Genomic DNA, 20,894 nt, shown 5'->3' on the forward strand with positions numbered 1-20,894 from the left:
TTTGTGCGTATGCAACATGGACATCCATGGAGCCCGAATAGTTGCATCCAGGCGTTATGATAGTATTCGCCCAGTGTTCGTCGCATTCGACACTATTTAAGGCGGATTTGTTTGTTTCTCCTTCAATGTTACTTAATTTTACCATACGTAAACGATGATGATATTGCTCACGTTTCATTAATTCATTACGTTGCTTGAATCCACAGAGCCGTAAGGAAATAATTGAAGTCATTTTAGCCTACCTTTACGTACATTGTCTTCTATTTCTGTGCTTTTAATAGTTTTATTTAGCCAATGACGGCCTAATATGTCGTCATAACGATCGCCGATGATACCATGACGCATGAATACTTTGTTGATTCGAGGTTTTTCCCAACTTTCTTTGCAATTTGCCTCGTATTGCTGGTGGTTTCCCAGATGTTTGCGGTTTTGCGATTTTTAGCTAGTGGTTGGATAGTTGATTACAGTGTGATATACTGGCATTGTCCTCGTCTTGATGAGGTGGATTGAAAAGCAAGTGTACTAACTTTTAATAAGTGAAAAAAAGGTGTGCAAAATTTAACGAAAAAAGCAAATTCTTTGATTTAGGGATCTGTGTTAACTGTTGTTCAAACTTTGCTTATAAACCTTAGTAAACCTTAGCGTAATGTTTGCGCAAAATTTTCTTTTTGACAATTTTCATAAATTGATAGGAAAACTTTCTTGACTTAATGAAACGGAAATTTTGAAACACCGCAATCAAGATATCACGTTCCCTAATTTTCTCTCATGTTTCATATTTTCCTTTTGTCTTGGAGAAAATAAAAAAAATAAAGCTCCCCGTGAATCATTTTATCATTGGCGGATCCAGCTTTGCAATATCGTCTTTTCTCCATTTAAACTTATGGAAATGTATCGATTCTTGAAGGGCCAGGTGCTCCGACAGGAATCGATTTTTTAACCATAGATTTAAAGGGAGGAGGTCCGGTGTTGCCAAATTGCTGGATCCGTCTCTGCACTTTGAGGTTAAAGACATACTAATTAAATTTCAAGTCGGATGTTCCTTAGTTTTGGTGTGAAAACTAAGGACCAAGAGGAAATCAGACAACGTCTGTTATAGGTGAGCTGATCTTGATCATACCGTCCGCTTGTGAATAAAATTATGTATCCAAACAAACAATATCTCAAACACGCGGTGAAAAACCCGAACAAATAAATTCAGCGGCAATGTCACCCGGCTCAAGAGACGAGTGTTCGAGATCGGCGGAACTTGTTGATCATTTTTCTCGGATTTTACTAAAATGCCGCCGTGTTAAGGAAGAACGCCTTATGAACCTTCAGGTGTTGCCAAATTTCCTTGGATATAACACGAATTTTCTGGTGAACTCATGAATATATTTCTTCCAATTTTTCAGATAATTTTTTCCGCACTTTATTATACATTATCTGAAAATTTCATAGACAAATATTCATAACTTTTCTCAAAAATGAACATTGTATCGGAGGAAATTTGGCAACTCTCGAAAGTTCATACCGCGCTTTTCCTTAGCACGGCAGAATGCTGCCATGCTAAGGAAAAACGCCGTATGAGCCTTCAGACGTTGCCAAGTTTCCTCCGATAAAAACCAAATTTACAGGGGAAATTGTGAATATTATTTTCCAAAATTTTCAGACGATTTAGTACGCAATTTGATCTAAAATATCTGAAAATGTCGAGGAAAAATATGCATGAATGTTGTCCAAAATACGTGTTTTATCGAGGGAAATTTGGCAACTCTCGAATGTTCATACGGCGTTTTTCCTTAGCTCGGCAGAATGAGGGACCGATTCGATGGGACGAGGAGATCGATCTGGGAGAGGTTTAAGTTTTAGACCAGTGCCGGGCGAAGGTATGCAACGAGGGGGCCTCAAAGGCGGTCCTAACTTGGACCCCGGGTAGGTTGGCGGACCCCCCCCCCCCCCCCCCCCCGATTCGGCCACCGAAAGTTCAGTGAACGGCTGACCTTGACCGTTCCGTGGATGTTCCCTCCTCGCTCCTATTTACCATTTTCCACATGCATAAAGTCGGTCCTCTCGAGTTTTTCTAATGGTCTCCGAGTTGGTATCTGGCGCGACTTAATGTCGATGTCGTTTGATCGATGGGTCACAGAGGTGAAGGACCCGGCAAGTCATGCAAATGAAAGGTCCAGTACCCCTCCCCCCCCCCCCAAACCGTTAAATCTAATCAAAGAAACTGCATATAACATGAATCTTGTTTCTCTTTTTTTAACTTTCTTCCATTTCAGTGTTTTTAAATCGTTAGCGTCCTACAGTAAAAATCATATCGATACCCCAGAGCCAAAGGGTATACCTAACTCACACTGGAAAAAAAAAAAAAAAAACATTGGATCTAGAGTCCAGACTCTTGAAAACATTGACAAGAAAAAAGACTCTTGATTCAATCAGATTTAAGCTTAAATCAAAAGGAAATCCGCTCAAATTAAGAGGCTTGGCTCTTGATTTAAGCTTACATCTGATTGAATCAAGAGTCCTTTTTCTTGTCGATCCTTTTAAGAGTCTGGACTCTAGATCCAATGTTTTTTTTCCAGTGCACGTAACGGGAAAAATCGCGTCTGTCACGTTTTGGAAATTTCCAATATCAGTTCACTGTGTGCGGAAAATGTGTTACCTCTATTCTACGCCAGATATGAGATACAGTGTTTCAAAAATTGCGATTTACGTTCATCTCTCTTCGAGCGAAGCTGATTTTCGAGGATTATTAATTAGTAACCGTGTGAGATCGCGGTCAATTTTGAAATACGCCCCGGAGATTTCATAAGTTTTGCTTCAAACACTGGAAAAAAAACACATTGGATCTAGAGTCCAGACTCTTGAAAACATTGACAAGAAAAAATACTCTTGATTCAATCGGATTTTTGCTTGAACCAAAACTAAATCCGCTTAAATTAAGAGGCTTGGTTCTTGATTTAAGCTAGATTCTGATTGAATCAAGAGTACTTTGTCTTGTCGATGTTTTTAAGAGTCTAGATTCTAGATCCAATGTGTTTTTTTCCAGTGAAGAGTGAATTCTAGACAGCTCTGAGGTGTTTGTGATTTTAATGTGATTTTACCGGTAAAAACTCCAACCAGTTGCTTGAATCACCCGCGCTCAACAGACCTGTTGATACTGAGAGCAGATTATACAGTGGCGTGGCGTGAATGATCGATTATCGATGTGTCCCCATTGAACCTATAAAAAAATCGATTATTAGGGTGTTCACTGCGAACACCCGGTTTATCGATCCTTTTCCATGAGTTTAAACGGCAGATTAATCGATATACCGCAAAGCACGCCGCGCCACCGCCGATTAAAATCACGAGTAACTAATCACAATCGCATCTGCATTTAAAAAGCGTACAATGCTCAGGCGCGAAGCTATTAGGGTCACTGTCTTGAGCTGAGGCTGCAATTACGGGTTGTTTAATCCGCGCTGTAATGGGCCCGAAAGCTTAATATCTTATTGCCAATCCTGGACTACAGAGCGGAGTGGAGGCCAGGTATCCCCTACAGTGTTTGGCGATATGTCGATCGATCTAACATTCAAACCTATGGAAAAGGATCGATAAACAGAGTGGTCGAAACTAACACCTCGATAATCGATTTTTCACCATAGCTTCAAATGGGGAAATATATCGATAATCGAGCATCACGCTTCGCCCCTGATCCCCTAAAGAAACAGTGAACACTTCTCGCGGTGGATTGCTCCAGTAGCGTGGCGTGTTTTGCGATATATCGATTGTCATACCATTTAAACCTATGGAAAATGATCGATAAACAGGGTATTCGCAGCGAACACCTTAAAAATCGATTCTTTGCCGTAGGTTTAAATCACAGAACAATCGATACATCGCAATTCACGCCACGCCACTGGATTGCTCGCATTCATGGTGTTAAATCCAGCCGGTTGGCACTGAATGCTGCCATCTTGAATAAGTCGTTATGAACGTTTCTTGAGAGTATGACCAAGTCGGAGTGAGCTCAATTGACACTGCGATACATCGTGAGGAATATCATATTTTTGGGGTCAAGGTCGGGGACGAATTCAATGCTGCATGGTTTCAGTGACGAGACGTGCTCTGCGATATATCGATTTATTTGCCATTTAAACCTATGGAAAACAATCGATAGGCTGAGTGTTCGAATTGAACACCTTAATAATCGATTCCTTGCCGTAGCTTCAAATAGGAAATATCGATAATCGATCATTCACGCCTCGCCACTTGCTAGAGGAAGGAGAGATCCAAGGTTCTAGGACTCCCCCTCCCTCCCTCAAGACTGGAAAATTTATAAAATTAAATGGAAAGTCATTTTTCTTAATTTGCAGGATATTTTATTCTTGGCCTTTCCATTCCCCGAAAAAAATTTCTTGTTACGCCGATGATAAGGAGAGTATGTGTATTGGAACTTGCACTGATAAAAATTAATGTGTTCTTACGTTACTTTTGGTCAATGTCAGTAGTGAAACACAAACTAACCCAAATTTTGTAATGGTTTTGGCACTGTTTGCGGTAAATGTATAGCGCAGAAAATAATGGAGAGACTGGGAAACCGCAAAGTCAACCGAAGGCTTAGGTGCTTAGGTTATTTCGTGTTTTAACTCCTGTATTAACCAAACTTTTGTGTTAAATTTTCTGTGTGTGTATGGATAATCTCAAGACCCAGGAAAATGGACGACAAGACATGCAGAGTACCCATTAAAGCACCACGAGACTGGTGCCATCATAAAAGTTGTGTGTAGAACGCGTCGAAACATATTGAAAATGTCCAAAATCGATTCCCAAAGGAGAAATTAGCGTTTGAAGTCCACGTAAGATTAGTTTTAAACTTTTCAATCATAGAAGAACCAATAGTAAATATAGGTAATCTCAGCCATTGAATTCTTACAAACGACGTTTCACAGATAATTAGGGTTGATTTCACGCCGACTGTCTTTCTTCTTTGTTACACGGTGCTCCTCGTTTTTTTTTTAAAAAAAAAAATTATTAGCTCAGAAGTACTTTTTTCATCTCAAAGCACTCCAAAATTAATACCCAGTTTATTCATTTCCTATCATTGCCATTGAAAAAAATCAAATAACTATTCTGTGACTTCCAGAACTGACGCATGATCCGTCCGCCCCGAAGCCACATGTTTTGCATGCTTTGGTTTCTATTGAAATATGCGCATCAGTAATATGCTTCAAGTTTTTTTTCCGCTTTGCCTCTCAAATTATGAAAAACTTTTTGCGAGAAAAAAATAAACTGTCACGTAAAGCTGGTGATGACACGGCTCTGTTTATGATTATTTCACATCCTTCAACTTGGGCAATTTAACTTTTCACCATCAATTATGAAAAACATGCATAAGGATTTTAACGTTTGATAATCGATGGTTACGATTAACGATTACAGATGATTTATTCAATCGTATCACGCGCAAGGTAATGATGGAAAAAGTACTCTCTTCCTTACCTTTCATGGTCACGTGGAATGATTTCCGTGGAAAGACTTTTTCTTAAGCCTTTTAACTTCACGTTGCTTCAAAGCAAGAAACAGAGGCGTATTGAAGGGTGAAGGACAGGTTGGACCCTTAACTTCCCGACAAATAAAAATGATAGGCATTTTGACAATACATTTTTTCCCCCGATATTATTTTCACCTGGTCCAAAGTACAACACATTTAGGATGTTTAAAAAAAACTAATAAAAATTGTCATCTTTCTCAATCTGAGTGCTATTTTATTGCTTAATCGCATCGTGAAAGTGTAATAAAAGTTTTAGGTACACAAATGTACATGCATCGCCTATCTGTAAAAATTCATGAATCATAAAAATCTGAGTGAAATTTTTTAATGGAGGTTCCAATTCGCCATGAAGAGAAGCTGCGTGAAAAATTTTGCTTAGCTTTGCTAACAACTTAAGAATTTTTGCTGCGCATCTGCCAACTGTAATAATGATAAATTAATGTGAGGGTTATTACGTGGCGTATTCGGAATAGGGATTTTCCTCCCGTGTTCCAAATTTATGCGCGGATGAGCGACGATAGTGGAACTAGTACATGTCTTATTATCACTCTCTTGGTTTGTGACGTTGCAGACTCCCGGAAGCATTTTTTTGTGTTTTTTCTCGAAGAATAATCTCTCTTCACTGTTGCTGTGTACAATTTCGTGTGACTCATACAATTTTCTTTGACTCCAAGAGAATTTTCTCTGAAAAATTCCTCACAAGTGTACCGAGTATATCAGAAAGGAACCAACCCAAATTTTCGAAAAAATTAAGTTAAGAATGTTTTTGAGTTCCACTAATCCTTTATTTTCTCCTGGCAAAATCTGAAAATCGAAAAACAGAAATTAGTTCGCAAAAATAGGGGTTTAAGTTTATTTTCTACATTGAGCCTTATGCAGGCCCTGGTAAAAATTGGCGATAAGAGCTGCGTTTCAAAATACCATAGGAATTCTTATAGCCGGCTAAAGAAGGCAACAGAAAAGCATATAGCTGACTGTAGAATGCGGAGAAAATCATACGGCCGGGCTATACGGAGCGATAAAAAATTATGCAGACGGGCTGTAGTTCCTATAGCCGGGCTTTACACTTTATCGCCTGGCTGTTGCTTTTTCGCCATCGATTATAAAAGGCTATAAGAAATTGTGTAGAAATTCGTGTGCTTTGGAAATCATTGAGTTTGATACGGAACCACCTTAATATTTACAAAACACACGTTATATTTTCCTTTAATACATATTTTTTTTTCATCAATTAAATCGAGAATAATCCATACAGAGTGTGCAATAATTTCAAAATCATGAGTTGAAAAACGCTGACTCCGTGAGATTAAATATTAGAGCCTAACACAAAGCGGAGCGGCGACGCACTGGCGCCTACAAACCTAACAGGGATACCTCACGCATTGCGCAACGCGTGAAGTATCCCTGTTAGGTTTGTAGGCGCCAATGCGCGTTTCGAGCTGGCTACCCGCCTGCCGCACCGCAGCGTGCCACGGCGCTTGAAGCAACTATTTCACACCGGAGGTATTGCACAGTATCATACGAAACTGAAGGCGCTCTAATATATTAGGAATGGCAGGCATCCATCGAGTACGGAGCTTTCCTGGCAAAATAAATCAAGATACTACGGCCCAAAAAGAGAGCAGTGGTCCAAAAACTTACTAAGTCCTAGCATCCGTAATTAGTGAAGTTTAGCATACGCTTTATCGCCTGGCTGTGAGTTGCTTAGTCGCCATCGGCTATAAAAGGCTATAAGAATTGTGTAGCCGGCTGTAGAAGCTATTGGAAATCTTACAGCCGGCCGTAGGTCTATGGTATTTTGGAACACAGATTCTACTGCCAATTTTTACCTGGGGGAGTAAAACTTCAAACCTTTTTTTCTCAGTTTTAACTTAATGTGGGTTGGTTCTGTTCTGATGAACTCGGTCCAAATATCCTGTAGTATTCACTGAAAACAATTAAATAGGAGAAAGTTTAATACGCCGCAATAGAAACAAATGCCTTTGTAGTTTCACCGTCACAATTTGATCCTTAAGAAAATTATAATATTCGGAGGTAGGTGAGGGGCCTAACGTTTACTGTCTGTCGTGCGACCGTGACCATTGTTTCTGAAATATTTACAAAGTTCATTATCAATAAGCTGCTCTGCCAAGCTAAGGAAGAACGCCAAATGAGCCTTCAGGCTCCGCCAAATTTCCGTGGACAAATCACTCATTTTCAGGAAAATTTGTGAATATTTCTCTTGCACTTTATCGGATAATTTTGTTTGTAAGTTGATATAAAGTGTCTGAAAATTTCAAGGAAAAATATTTACGACCCTCCTCAAAATTAAACATTTTATCGGAGGAAATTTGGCAAGGAGGTCTGCTTCCGTGCTGTGGAAAAGTAGTGTCAGACAAGTCAGGTACCCAGCGGTGAAAAATCGGAAACCAAATTATCGCGATTGCAAATGGAGAATGAATTAACATTGTAAATGCCTTGCGAAAGGTTATATTCATAGATAGCAAGATGTCCTTCCTCGTGGTTAGCTCTTTAAAAACATGAATCGAAATTCCGAGTCAAAATAAGCAAACTTTCCTCAAAGCCACCAACATATCAGATTCACAGCAGTTAAAAATATATCACTCTTTAAAGCAAACTTTCAGCTCCCCTCTGTGATGCTGTGTCCAATTTCAGGCGGAGTGGGTTTTGTTTTATCACTTCAGATGAGCGTGAGATTGAAAAATTGAAATGAAGAAATATTGATTTTCAGTAAAGATCCTCTATAAAAGAGTATGAACTTGTAGAGTCAATACTTTCCAAGCGACTCACGTGTTTAGATGCTCATAATGTTTCAATATGCCATTACACGAGTGTACATTTTCGAAGCACGTTGAAATGAACAACTCGTCGCCTACCTGACATAAGGGCGTAGCTACATCCTGCAATGAACCCTGTCTTCCATACATTTCAACGCTTTTCCGGGCTCATCTCAATGTGTGGTTACGCCCTTATGTTAGCCAAGCGACGAATTATGGATCCATTCAGAGTAGTTTTCGAGTATGGAGTTGCTAACCTTAAAATCGTGTAAGCAATCCTATAATTATCGCCATTCGTTATCCCGTCCATGCCGCAATCGGAAATATTCATTAGCGTTTCGACACTTAGTTCCTGTGTTTATTCAGAAGAATTAATTTTTATAACTATTCATTATAGCTTGTATCGACTATCGACGCTGAGTAATCTCTTTGCCCTCGGCGAGCAAAACCTCCAACGTCAAATCCTGCGGTTATTTGCAGTTCTTGTCAATCTCTATCATGATAAGATTGCAGGATTTATACACCTCACAAGATCGATTTTCTACGATCTTTTTCCAGCGCTGCCCTTTGTAATTTGCACAAGATGAGACTTTTTCTTCCAAGCCATGTAACTCATGTTACTACCGTATTTTTTTCTAGTTTTTTAAAGTCTAAAGTAGTCGAAATACCAAATATTTTCAGATGTTTAATATCCTGATATATCTCAAAGAAACTAACTATTAAAATGATGTATTATATTTTAGTGATGAAATTGCCGAGGATCGAATAATTTTACGAGAATTATTAGAGAATTAATTGCGATGTCTATGTTTGACGTTTTGGAACGCTTTTTGTGCCCAAAATGTTCGTGGAACACTTTCCTAAGGCTCTTGTATCAATGGTTCAAGTTTATTCCTTGCGGATTAAGGTCCCTTTTCCCTCTGACCCATTTCAAGGAACCTCAACTTGCAACATCAGTAAAGTGTACCCGCCCAAGACGCGACATCACTGCTAATTTCTGAATGCAATTATTCGTGCTCCTCGAATGCCCATGTTGCATACAGAAAAAAATGAAGGCACTTAATTAATTGGCGCTTACGGAGGGCTCCTTTGCCTCGAAGCCAGTCGATTAACAATCGTTATCGAATATCTTCGATGGACAACTAGCACTGGTCAGAAGGAGATTCATCGATTGGAGGCATTCCATGAAGAATCAACGATTGATCCGCCGGCTGCAATATTTGTCGCGCCGTGTGTCTTTCATCCTGTCGACTGTTCATCACCATCATTCTCATTGATACATTCGAACTTTCAGCAACTCGTGACAGGACCGGATGAAGGGGGTGGCCACATGGGCCGCGGCCCATGGCGGCAAATTTTGCAATTTTTTTAAATGTAGGTTAAAAAAAATCGGATTCAGAAAAAAAATTATCAATGAGATGAGGGGACAAAATCTCTCTTTCCTGAAAGTATAGTATTTTCTAATTTTGTCGTTTTTCGGTGATACAAGAGACAGCATCTTTAATTAGTCGAGTTAAGAGAGGAACTAAACACGCAATTTGGCCTGGAGCTCAGCGCAGAGAGGAATGATGACGAGGACTTGAGATGAAAAGGACAAGCCCTTGGCGGCGCCTCGGCGCGGCGGTCGGCATGTAACACATATTAGCGCCTACAAGACTGCATGAATACTTCACCCATTGTATCAAACTCAGTGCGGTCAGGAGCGGTTGGCGTGAAACGCATAGCGCCTACAAGACTGCAGGAATACTTCACGCATTGCGCCAACCACAGTGCTATCAGCGCGACAAAGCGGCGGAAGTTAAAATTATTAAACCACATTTATGTTCGTTCTTTCATAATTTTTTGGTTCATATCTTATAAATGGAGGACCTTGTCCACACAGAGTTAGGTTTACGGAACTTAACTTTCGCGTCAAGTTCCGTGAACTTTTGCTAGTAGTGTTGACAGGGCTTTCGCAAAAAATGTATCCAACACGACCACGAGTAGGTAAACGCGTCCTATACACCCCTCCCTCCCCCTCCGGCACGTTCTATTGATCTGGTTTTTATTGATGTTTCGAAACGAATGAGAAGGGGGCAGCAAAATACAGGAGGCCCACGGGCGGCAAGTAGGTAAATCCGGCCCTGACTCGTGAGAAAACAAAACATGAAAGAAAGTCCGGCAACGCGTGGTGTACTTATGCTAATTTTTGTTAAAATTTGTCGAAGTCGTGGATATTTTTGGACACATCGTTTCGTTCGATGACAGCGTCACAACAACGACCTATCGGCTGGCAATGAACTTGGTAGTGATGCGGGCGGCGCGGCGGGGCGGGTCGCATCGGCGGGCGGTGGTGCGAGATCACCGAAATATGCGCCAATAGTGGTGACGTCACCATAAGGATCTCCATTACATCGCATACAGAAATGCACATACTGCTCTCTGTGCTATCACCGCAGATTACTCAATTGACTTTTGAGGTTATGTTTACATACTGAACCAATCGATATCGATACAATAAATAGTTTTCGATACATCAAATAGGTGAGATTGTATCGATATCGATTGGTTCGATATCGATACAATAAATAGTTTTCGATACATCAAATAGGTGAGATTGTATCGATATCGATTGGTTCAACATGTAAACATAGCCTCAAAAGTCAATCGAGTAATCTGAGGAAACGGGATTTTTCTGATAGATTTTGATTTTTGTGAGCACTAAATGGCATCGCAAGGTGAAATCGTTAGGAATTTTCTCATTTTCAGCTTTTCCGACTGAAATCCTGAAAGTTTTGTTTGAAGTTATGTTCTATTGTTTTGAACCAAAGGATACATCGAACCACTATCGAAAACGATCTATCTCGCCTGTTTGATGTATCGAATATGATCCATAGCGTCTGTGGCGAATCCAACGGACGAATTGGCGACCCTGGTGGAAGCGGAAACTAACCGGACGCTGCGCTGCGGTGCTGGACCGGAAGGGAAGATAGTCCGGCGGATTTGCATGGATTTCTGCGCACCGCGAATCGGATCACCGCCGATTGATGTTGTATTGGCGCCGGCCGCGGTCGAGTCCGAGGAAAGGTGACCACCGTCGGCGACTCCGGGAGGTCGAATCTTTATCATTCTATCGCAGATTTAACCGCGGTTGCCACGTTGAAGCAGAATCTTTCGGTTTTTCCCCCTTATTTCCAGCGAACAATGAAACTAGATCAGGGGCTTTTTATACAGAACGTAGCGTTAAAAATTGGATTTTTTTAGCCACCCTAATACTGAGATACCCCTCAATCCCCCCCCCCCCCCCCCAAAAAAAAGAATAGGAAAATCACCAATTAATCCCTGTTTTTTCCTTAATTTGTTTTCTGTGTAAAAAAAAAATAAAAATAAAAAAATTACTTCAGGCAAAAATGGGAGACAAAATTGAAGGTCATAATCAGTGGTCTAAACAATTTTTAATCATACAACTGAAACTCATGAAAAAAAAAAAATTAACAAAATTAGTTAAAAATGAAAATGCAGAACTTATAAGAAATCCTCTTTCGACCGATTAAAAATACCAAAAAAAACACAATGTTAAGCGTTAATGCGGCTCTAGACCTACCTCCTTCCTTAATGCATTATTGTGAAGTTGGCTCAGAAATCCATCTCCTAGAACGTCACGCATTTTATGAATGGTCCCCAATACGACAGTGAGACGTAAACTGTTGTTTTCATCAGCAACGTGGTCAGGGCCGTATTTACCAACTTGCCGCCCATGGGTCGCCTGCATTTTGCCGCCCCCTTATCATTCGTTTTGAAACATCAATAAAAACCATTAAGTGAACGTGCCAAAGAGAGAGGGGTGCATTAGACGCGTTCACTCTTTGTTGGACACATTATTTGCGAAAACCCTGTCAACACTACTTGCAAAAGTTCACAAAACTTTGCGCAAAAGCTAAGTTCCGTATACCTATCTCTGTGTGGACGAGGCCTTCCATTTGAAGAAATGAACGAAAAAATTATGAAAGAACAAACATAAATTTGATTTAATAATTTTAACTTCCGCCGCTGCGCCGTGTTGACCGCAGTGTGTTTGACGCAATGCGTGAAGTATTCATGCAGTCTTGTAGGCGCTAAGCGTTTCACGCTGACCGCACTGTGTTTGACGCAATGCGTGAAGTATTCATGCAGTCTTGTAGGCGCTAAGCGTTTTACGCTGACCGCACTGTGTTTGACGCAATGCGTGAAGTATTCATGCAGTCTTGTAGGCGCTGATATGCGTTACATGCCGACCGCCGCGCCGAGGGTTTCTCCTGTTCATCTCAAGGTCTCGTCATCATTACTCTTTGCGCGGCGCCGTTCCAGGCCAAATTACGTGTTTGGTTTCTCTCTTAACTCGACTCTTTTAGGTGCTGTCTCTTGTATCACCGAAAGATGACAAAATTAGAAATATTATACTCCCAGGAAATGAGAGACTTTGTCACCTTTTCTCGTTTGTAATTTTTTTCTGAATCCGAATTTTTTTACACCTATATATTTAAAAAAATTGCAAAATTTACCGCCATGGGCCACGGCCCATGTGGCAATCCCTCAGATCCGGCCCTGAACGTGGTCGATGTACAGGGGTGTTTATAAAGCATCCTATTCGGAGTAAAATCTCCGTTTGGACGAACTATTAATAGGAAATTCGCATGATATTTCTAATATAGATATATAATATTTCTCTAAGATCTCCGTATTCTAGGTTTCTCAATCCCTTTTCATCCAAAAATGTTGGGCAATCTCCAACGCGGGAGTGATCGAGCAATTTTAGCTAAACTTGGCCTTAGTCTGAATACTCCCTCAAATTAAAACAGTACCAATGACTGGACAATCAGCCCATTCATAACGTCAAATACGTGTCCGTCACCGCTCAAACGGCAGCGCGTGATCAAACACAAACCTTGGTGCACACCGAACAACAACAAAAAACAGCCAGCACACCGCGCCAGAGGCTCGAAGCAATAAATATTTACATCTGCTCAGAGCCTACATTCACACTCTCCCGCAAAAAAGAAGAAGAAAAAGGACGAACTTTTGACCACAGGGTGCTAGTGAATAATCGGCTGTCTTTAAACTCTAATCTTCGCCGTGTGCTCAAGGTGATCCGAGGCTTAAAGTCCAGCCGTAGTTGAACTGACATGCCATTTATTCTATCAATTTCGTGAAAAAAAGGCAAATTTTGAAATTTCAGGCCAAAAATATATGACAGAGTTCCTCCATTTGAGTCTATGAAATCTTTTATGACAGGAATCAGGTATAAAATTCCACACTGAAAAAAATTCTCGGCGTTTTTACGAAGGTCCGTTGGTACCTTTACCATCTCACTTTTTTTTTACCAATTATTGGTAATTTTACCAAGACAGACTGGTAAGCTTACCTAAAAACCGGTATTTTTACTGTTTTCTTCCGGTAAGAATACCACTTTTACTTTTATTGGTAATCAATTCCCGGTAACTTTGCCATTTTATCTCGGTAATTCTACCACAGTCGATAAAAAATATTGGCGTTTTTACCAAGGTGCAGTAAATTTACCGAGAAAGTTCAATAATTTTCCAGAGATTTCTCGATAAAATTATCAATTCCATAAATGGTAATTTTACCAAGAAAAAACTGGGATCAAATAGAACCCTGAATTTTTGGTAATTTTACCCTTTTCTTAGTACATACAAAACATCTATCTCGACGTAGCGAACGATTTCCGAATCGAATGTATTATTTTCTGTAGAAAAATCCTGTTTTAATTTCCTCGAATTTTACTCTTTAATATTTTTTTTTAAGTATGCAAATAGATCGAGTTTAACATAGAGGAACTAATCTTTTTGGCAAACGAGAGATGATCTCGTTAGTTGTTAGGAAGACCTCCATGAGCATCAATATACATATGAATCCATTCCTCTGGATTGATTTTACAAATCAGGAATTCGAGTAAGCACCGCAACTCCACGCTTGGTTCCTCATCTCTCTCTTTCTCTCTGAATTAATTTGGCTCTATTTGCATGTAGGTAATGAGGGTCAAGTAATTGAGGATCCGAAAAGAAAAATATTTTTACAGGAAATCTGACTTCCTTGGTCAAAAATAAACAAACAAAGCTCCTGCATTTTATGAAAATTAAGATTTTTATACGCAATTTTCTTCTGAGTAATAACGGAAAAATTCTACATAAATACAACCTTTGCTCTCTCTCTCTCTCTCCAAAAAAAAAAAAAATAAAAAAAATACTCGGCTCTTTTCTAACATCCGGATTTTGGTTCGAGGCGATGGGCTAGAACTGTATGTTTGCCCAGATTTTGAGCCTAAGTGGCACGATATTACGAGTGTCTTACGGCTATTGAGACCATAACCGAACCTTGGCTAACCTTAAAAGCAACACCCCGAGCCCATGATGATTTGCGTGAAATTTCTCGCGGATTTATCCCTACCCAATTTTTTCCCAGTCCAAACTTCAATGACAACCAACTTGCGATACGACTCGAATCTGGTACGCGCAAGGCCATAAAGTCGCTGGTTTATTTTGAAACGTCATTTTGGTTTTTTTTTAAAAGGTCGCGTTGAAAGCCAGAGTTTGTGCGCGCTTTAATTTTTTGTGTAAAGTCATCGTTACTCTTTATCTTTTCTTATTTGATTTTTTCCTTATTTCTTTTTATGAAGAAAACTGTTGAGCGTATTAATTGGAAGCATGCTTAACCCTCTCGCTTTTAAAAAATAAGAAGAAAAAAAAGAAAGATAACATTCTATCTCCTTTGCTTGCAATGAAGCATACTTCAATGAGCCGCAGTTTTTTTCCTCACACTGTGCGATTGCAAAACAAAATCACCGCCAAGTACAGTTAAATAATTTTGATTCAGCTCAACCCTAGAAAATTCTATCGATTATAATTAAAGTCTCGATCAAGTCGGGTGGTTTTCGAGGACGCAGCGGTTCAAAAGCCCTCGTTTAATGTTGAATATTATAAACTAAATCCTAATGAATGCTATAAAAACGAAGGAAAAATAAATCACCAAGATTCGATAAATTAGCCCAACTGCAAAATTGAAACCATAAATTCATTAACTGAGAGACCTAAGTAGGTTCCAGTATATTATAATCACTATTCATGATTCGTAGTCAATTTGGCAACTAAGCGCCAAAATCCTCGCACCTCTTCCTTTGTGACCGCTAAAAACTAAATGTCCCTTGCGCCGGCGCCATTACTTTACGACTTTAATCGATTTTGAATATTGAGTTTCCGTCTGAAATTCCTCATACTGAGTCCTTGCTATAGTCTGGTTAAACCACTTGTGTTTTTATTTCAGCTTAGCCTGACCGGTGCGGCGTTTCTAATTCGTGCATTTATCCAAATTTTCTAGTATGGATGGGTATAAAAATATTTATCGTGCTCGGTAACTCACAATAATGACAACACTGGACTCAACCTTCGTTAAGGTGATTTACGAGTTACCAGTAATAAATAATAAGCCCTCCCATTTCATTGCCAAATACATCGCAAAATGAATTTCAAAATACGCTAAGTCAGAGTGTTACCAAAAATGCAATTTATGTGATTAAACCTAAATTGGTTAATATAGAAAATTCCATGTTTAGATAATATATTAATTAATCACCAGAGTATACGCATGTAGCTGATAAAGGAAAAAAAAAAGGTTTAATCTAATCCTTAGTCTATAGATAAATCAGCAGATATTAATTAGCCTGTAGTCAATTTTTCTTGACATTTTTTCGTTGGTGTCGTCAATTCGTCTAAACTTCTAGGGGCAGAAGTTATTTAAAGGAGGCAAACTTGACGAAGGGGATGGACCCAAACTCCAAAAGTGCCTTAAAATTGATCAAAATTAACAAATATTGATCTCAACTTCCACACGCAGTGCATGGAGAGGGGGACCCGTCATCGCGTGTGTTCCTCGCAGAATTGTTCGTACTTCTTCCAAACGGCACTATGTGCATTATGGCGTGAGCCCTGTTACGCATATATTCTTGGGGGTCTCAGGGCTCATGTCTGAATGCACATAGTTCCGTTCGGCAGAAATACGTCCAATTTATCCAAAACGAAGATCTCTCCTGAATGTCTGTCGGAAGCGAGAGTTCGAAGAAAGGGCTTTTCTGAACTATCTCATTGCATGCAAACACTTTTTTGCGCAAATGACATGAAATGATATGACACGAGAGAATTAAATGAGGAAAACCGCGATGAAGAACATTGTTTACAATCAGATTAAATATGCAAATTTTTAGTTCCATCAAAGTAACCAATGCAAGTGGAATTTTTCTACACTAATAACAAAACATGCGCATGCATAAATAGTCGTCACAGGAAGAAGGAAAATTTTATATGTATACAATTCCTGAAGGTAAATGTCATGCAGAAAGTAGGACTTTCATGACGGAAGATTTCGTATGGCTCGTATTTTTAACGAAAATGTTTCAATCCAAACAGAATGAAGTTCCTTGCCTGCAGAAAGCAGTCTAGTTAATCTCAGGAAAATGTGTCCGAAACATTTCCAAAAGCTCATTAGTTTTTCTGATATTATAACCGAATACTATATTTTATAATATACTATTATATATATACTTATATGTTTTTTATACTTATACTATATTTTATATTTCATTTTTTTTGTTTCAGGTAAGTTCCTTTCGTTGAACCTTCATAAAAATAGACGAACGTGAGTAAGTACAAATCTAAATTCTGGAATCTTAATTATTTTCCTGAGAAAACATTAATGAACATTGCAGCTAAATGTCTCAAAACATCACTAACTAAGAATTCCACATATTCCGTTGAGGTGTCTTTATTTGAACCTATAAATCATTCTATGACAGTTTTTTTTTTTTTTTACTGTTGTTTTATGGCTTTGTGTCTAAGCACCTGCAGCCAAATTCTATGACAGTTGTATTATTTAGAACTGTCGTATATCGCAGTCACTGCAACGGGTTTTCTCCGCTGTATTGCAAGCTGCACGGATTGTCCTCATTCGTGCGTTTTGTGTTACGAAAAGATGCGCGTTGCGCAATCAAATCTTTCGAACTTGATGCAAAATTCGGTCAGTCGCTGAGACATCGACCTTCCAAGTGATGTCTTTACTCTCCATCTTTTGTTTGAGTAGGACGTCGCACCCGGTGCAAGAAACTGTAAAGCTGTGCAATTTTGTTTATGAAAATTTCAAAAATACGTTTAATCCTATTCGCATGGACCGTGCAAAATCTGTGCAGTTAGTGTGGATTTCTGAGTCCTATTCTGATCTTTAATTTTATTGATTTAATTCCCCACGTGGGTTTTTTTGTACAATTTTGAAAATTTAATTTTTTGTGAATTTCCACTTCGATAATAAAAAAATTGGAGGAGAAACAGAAGAAGAAGGAAAACAGGGAGTGGAGGAGGAGATCAGGAGGTGCCAATTGCCTGATGGTCTCTGGGAGGATAGGGGGCAATGTCGATTGGGCGTCGCAGAGCGCGAGGCTGCGCTGTATAAGCGGCTTAATGTATGTATAAAAAAAATTTCAAAACTGTGACGTCAAAATTCTGAAAATCAATTCATCATAAAGTAAGACTCTTGAGTGCTTAAAGAGGTTTCCTCATACTCTTACATATTTACTCACGATATTTACAAAAAAATTGCCATTGAACCTTACTTTTGGTTTATTTTAAACGCTGGAAAAATGTCTCTTGGATCTGGAGTTCAGACTCTAAAAAAATTTGACAAGAAAAAATACTCTTCATCAAATCAGATTTTTGCTCGAACCAAAAGGAAATCCACCTAAAGTATTAGTCTTGGCTCTCGATTCAAGCAAAAATCCGATTGAATCAAGAGCATTTTTCCATCAACTTTTTCAAGAGTCTGGACTCTAGATCCAAGGGATTTTTTCCCCCGGTGAATTCTAAAAGTATTGACAAAATTTTGTTGCAAAAACTGATGAAAAATCATCGGCTCAAAAATGTTCGACTCTTCTTCGTGTGTTTACGGTCAGAGCCCTTCAATATCATTTAAACACTGTAGATCTCAATGAATTTTAACCATCAAAATTAGATTCTGTGCCCACAGTCGCCAAACCATTCAAGCATCTTTTTCCCTCTAGAGCAAATATCTCCGAGCAGATCGGGCAAAATGGACGCTTCAAGTGACGGATCCTAAATAATTTAAGGCCAAATTTAAGTTCAGTGTCTGTGGGTTTTGCTCGGTCCGCTGAGTTGGCGTTTAAGTTGTTTGTTTTATGGCCCCTAAAACACTGATTTACGGCCGTCTTGCATTGGGTAACAGTAACACCTTGCCAACCACTGTGCCTTCAAAAGAATTTCACAAATCTCCTTAGCCACTATTCCAGTCGCTTAAACTGCACCTTTTTAGGTGAACGCGATCAGAGCCTCTTTGCTTTCACGTGGGTCTCTTCACCGACCAGTTGAAGGACGCCTGCAGACCTGAATTTTGGTGTTTCAAGGAGCCTGAAAGATCATCTCAAGTTACACCAGCTGTTGAGGGGCTGACATTTGTTTAGAAGTCTTTAAGGAAAAAAAATGAAAATTAAATTGACTATTTAAACCATGTTGCTCCGAGTGAACTCTTTCTTACTTGATTCCTACTTGATTGTAGAAGCTACGGAGTTTTATCAAGATTCTTATGCCTCCGATTTAACAACCTAGTCCTGTGTAACAATTCGGGGGAAACGCGCTTGTGCTTCTGCGGACCGATTATAGAAATCCATAGACAAAGCTATACAGACAAAGAAGGATAATGAGTCCTCCCAAAAGAGAAATCCAGCAGAATGTCATCCGGGTAGTAAGATGAAGATGATAACTCCACAGCGAGCTGATTGTTGAAATTCGTAGACAAAGCGATAGACAAAGAAGATAAAACGGATATAGAAGGGTCTTAATATTGGTGGAAACGGGTGGTTGCAATGGACAAAGGAGGTAGCAATAGACTAACTAACGGCAACCCACCAGAGACCCTATAGTTAGTCTACCATTTACCCTCTTAGTCTACACGAACCACCCATTTCAACCAATAGGAGCGCTCCACACTCCCTATGTCCTCTTTGTCTGTCGCTTTGTTTATCGATTTCAACAATCAGCCCGCTAACAACCAATTATTTTCTTCGTTCTATTTTTGTGTGTGTTCGTGTGGTTGGTCCTCGTCGTCTTTTGAATTGAACCACTTTTCCGTTAAAAAGTGAACTCTGAACCAAAATAATCCTTCCTGCAAAAGACTTTTAAGTTGGTATTTTTTGCGTAAATAAGCAGATCCTGTAGTGTAGGGCAAATTGCAATATGCGCTTCATCTAAATGCTGAATGTTCAAATCAGAGACATTGCATACGATTTAGCGCACGGCGCAACACGTACAAACGGACGTTACAATGTGCTCGCAACGTGATGTCCCGACGGAAAAATGGCTGGTGCAAAGTTCAAGAGCACAGTCTGCCGGTCAAAAGGTCAAGTAACTCCCCGGAGCGTTCACGGAGTAGCAGGAGGACGCGTGCAGAATCTTAAATTCATAGCAATCGGCGTTAAACGACGGTCGCAGACCATCCGATCTATCCTATCATTCCCACTTCTCAAAAATCCGCAATGTGTACGGTTGTATCGAAGACACACACAAATTGAGGGTCTTGGAGGACAAGGCGCATAAGTACAATTTTTGAAAAAAATCGAGGCGTCAACGATTTCAAGTAACGCTAGTCTGAGTGCATATTCTGCAAAAAATTTGCTCCCGATTTTCGATTTTTAAGCATCAAATAGTCAGTTTGAACTTTCTTTGCGCCATAAGGATCCGTGTAATTTCGAAACTTTAAACACGTTTTCTCGAATTAGCAAAAACTGCTTATATGCGGTCTGTCTATTGCTTTACTGCGATTTATTCCGTAAAAAGATCAAGAATAGAGAAACCAACCCACAAATGAGTAACATCGAATAATAGTACTTTTACCAAACTGTCAGGGAAATCCCTCATTAAACATTTTGTACGAAATTTTCAAGGAATGTTTCGTCATAGCTTAGGCAAAATCATGCCCAATTTAGCAAGTTAAAAAGTGTTAATTTGTATTCAATAACAAAGAGTTTTTTTGTGACAGGTAGTTTGCAACGTTGCAAACCAAAACTACAGAACGTGTTTTTTTCCTTTTCTTCGTAGCAATTTACTCGCCAAAAGTAAAAAAGTAGGGCTGCTCACTATTTTCGCATGGCGAAAATGTCTGCAAAACCTAACATCCCCTTGCAATGAGATTTTCTTGCAGAACTTTCTATCACTCACAAAGTAAAGCATGACTAACAATAACAATTGGAAACACTCATACACCAATGATAAAGCAATAAAAGCTGACTGATTATTCATTCATGAATTCATTGACACCAGTGGCCCAAATTCATTCGCCGTTTCAATGTTGCTCGTCTGACTGCCGACTGGTTTGTGATCAGCATTAGCGGTGCCGTAAAATGGACTGCTAAAATCCAAGCTACCGCGTGTTAGGCTCCTGAGTTACCAATTTTTGGATCAACTTGACGACATTTACTAGTGTTAAATAATGATGCCACTCATGGTGCTGCCAAGTTTAGTTGATTTTTAATTCGGAAAGTGTCCAATACCCGTGCATTACTATAGTTT

The 20,894-nt window shown here is 39.4% G+C and overlaps 1 protein-coding gene across 4 annotated transcripts in view; it reads left to right on the top strand.

The window, feature by feature from the left end:
• The window catches only part of LOC109033434 (ATP-binding cassette sub-family G member 1), a 139,547-nt gene that overhangs the window by 12,889 nt on the left and 105,764 nt on the right, over positions 1-20,894 (top strand). The window contains exon 2 of one of the 4 annotated variants that reach the window (XM_072299356.1): positions 16,923-16,962. The exons of the other annotated variants lie outside the window; for them this stretch is intronic. The gene's annotated coding sequence lies outside the window, so the exon portion shown is untranslated. The remainder of the gene's footprint in view (positions 1-16,922; positions 16,963-20,894) is intronic. 4 annotated transcript variants of the gene reach the window in all.

The sequence above is a fragment of the Bemisia tabaci genome, chromosome 4 (assembly GCF_918797505.1).
Source record: "Bemisia tabaci chromosome 4, PGI_BMITA_v3".
NCBI lineage: Eukaryota > Metazoa > Arthropoda > Insecta > Hemiptera > Aleyrodidae > Bemisia > Bemisia tabaci.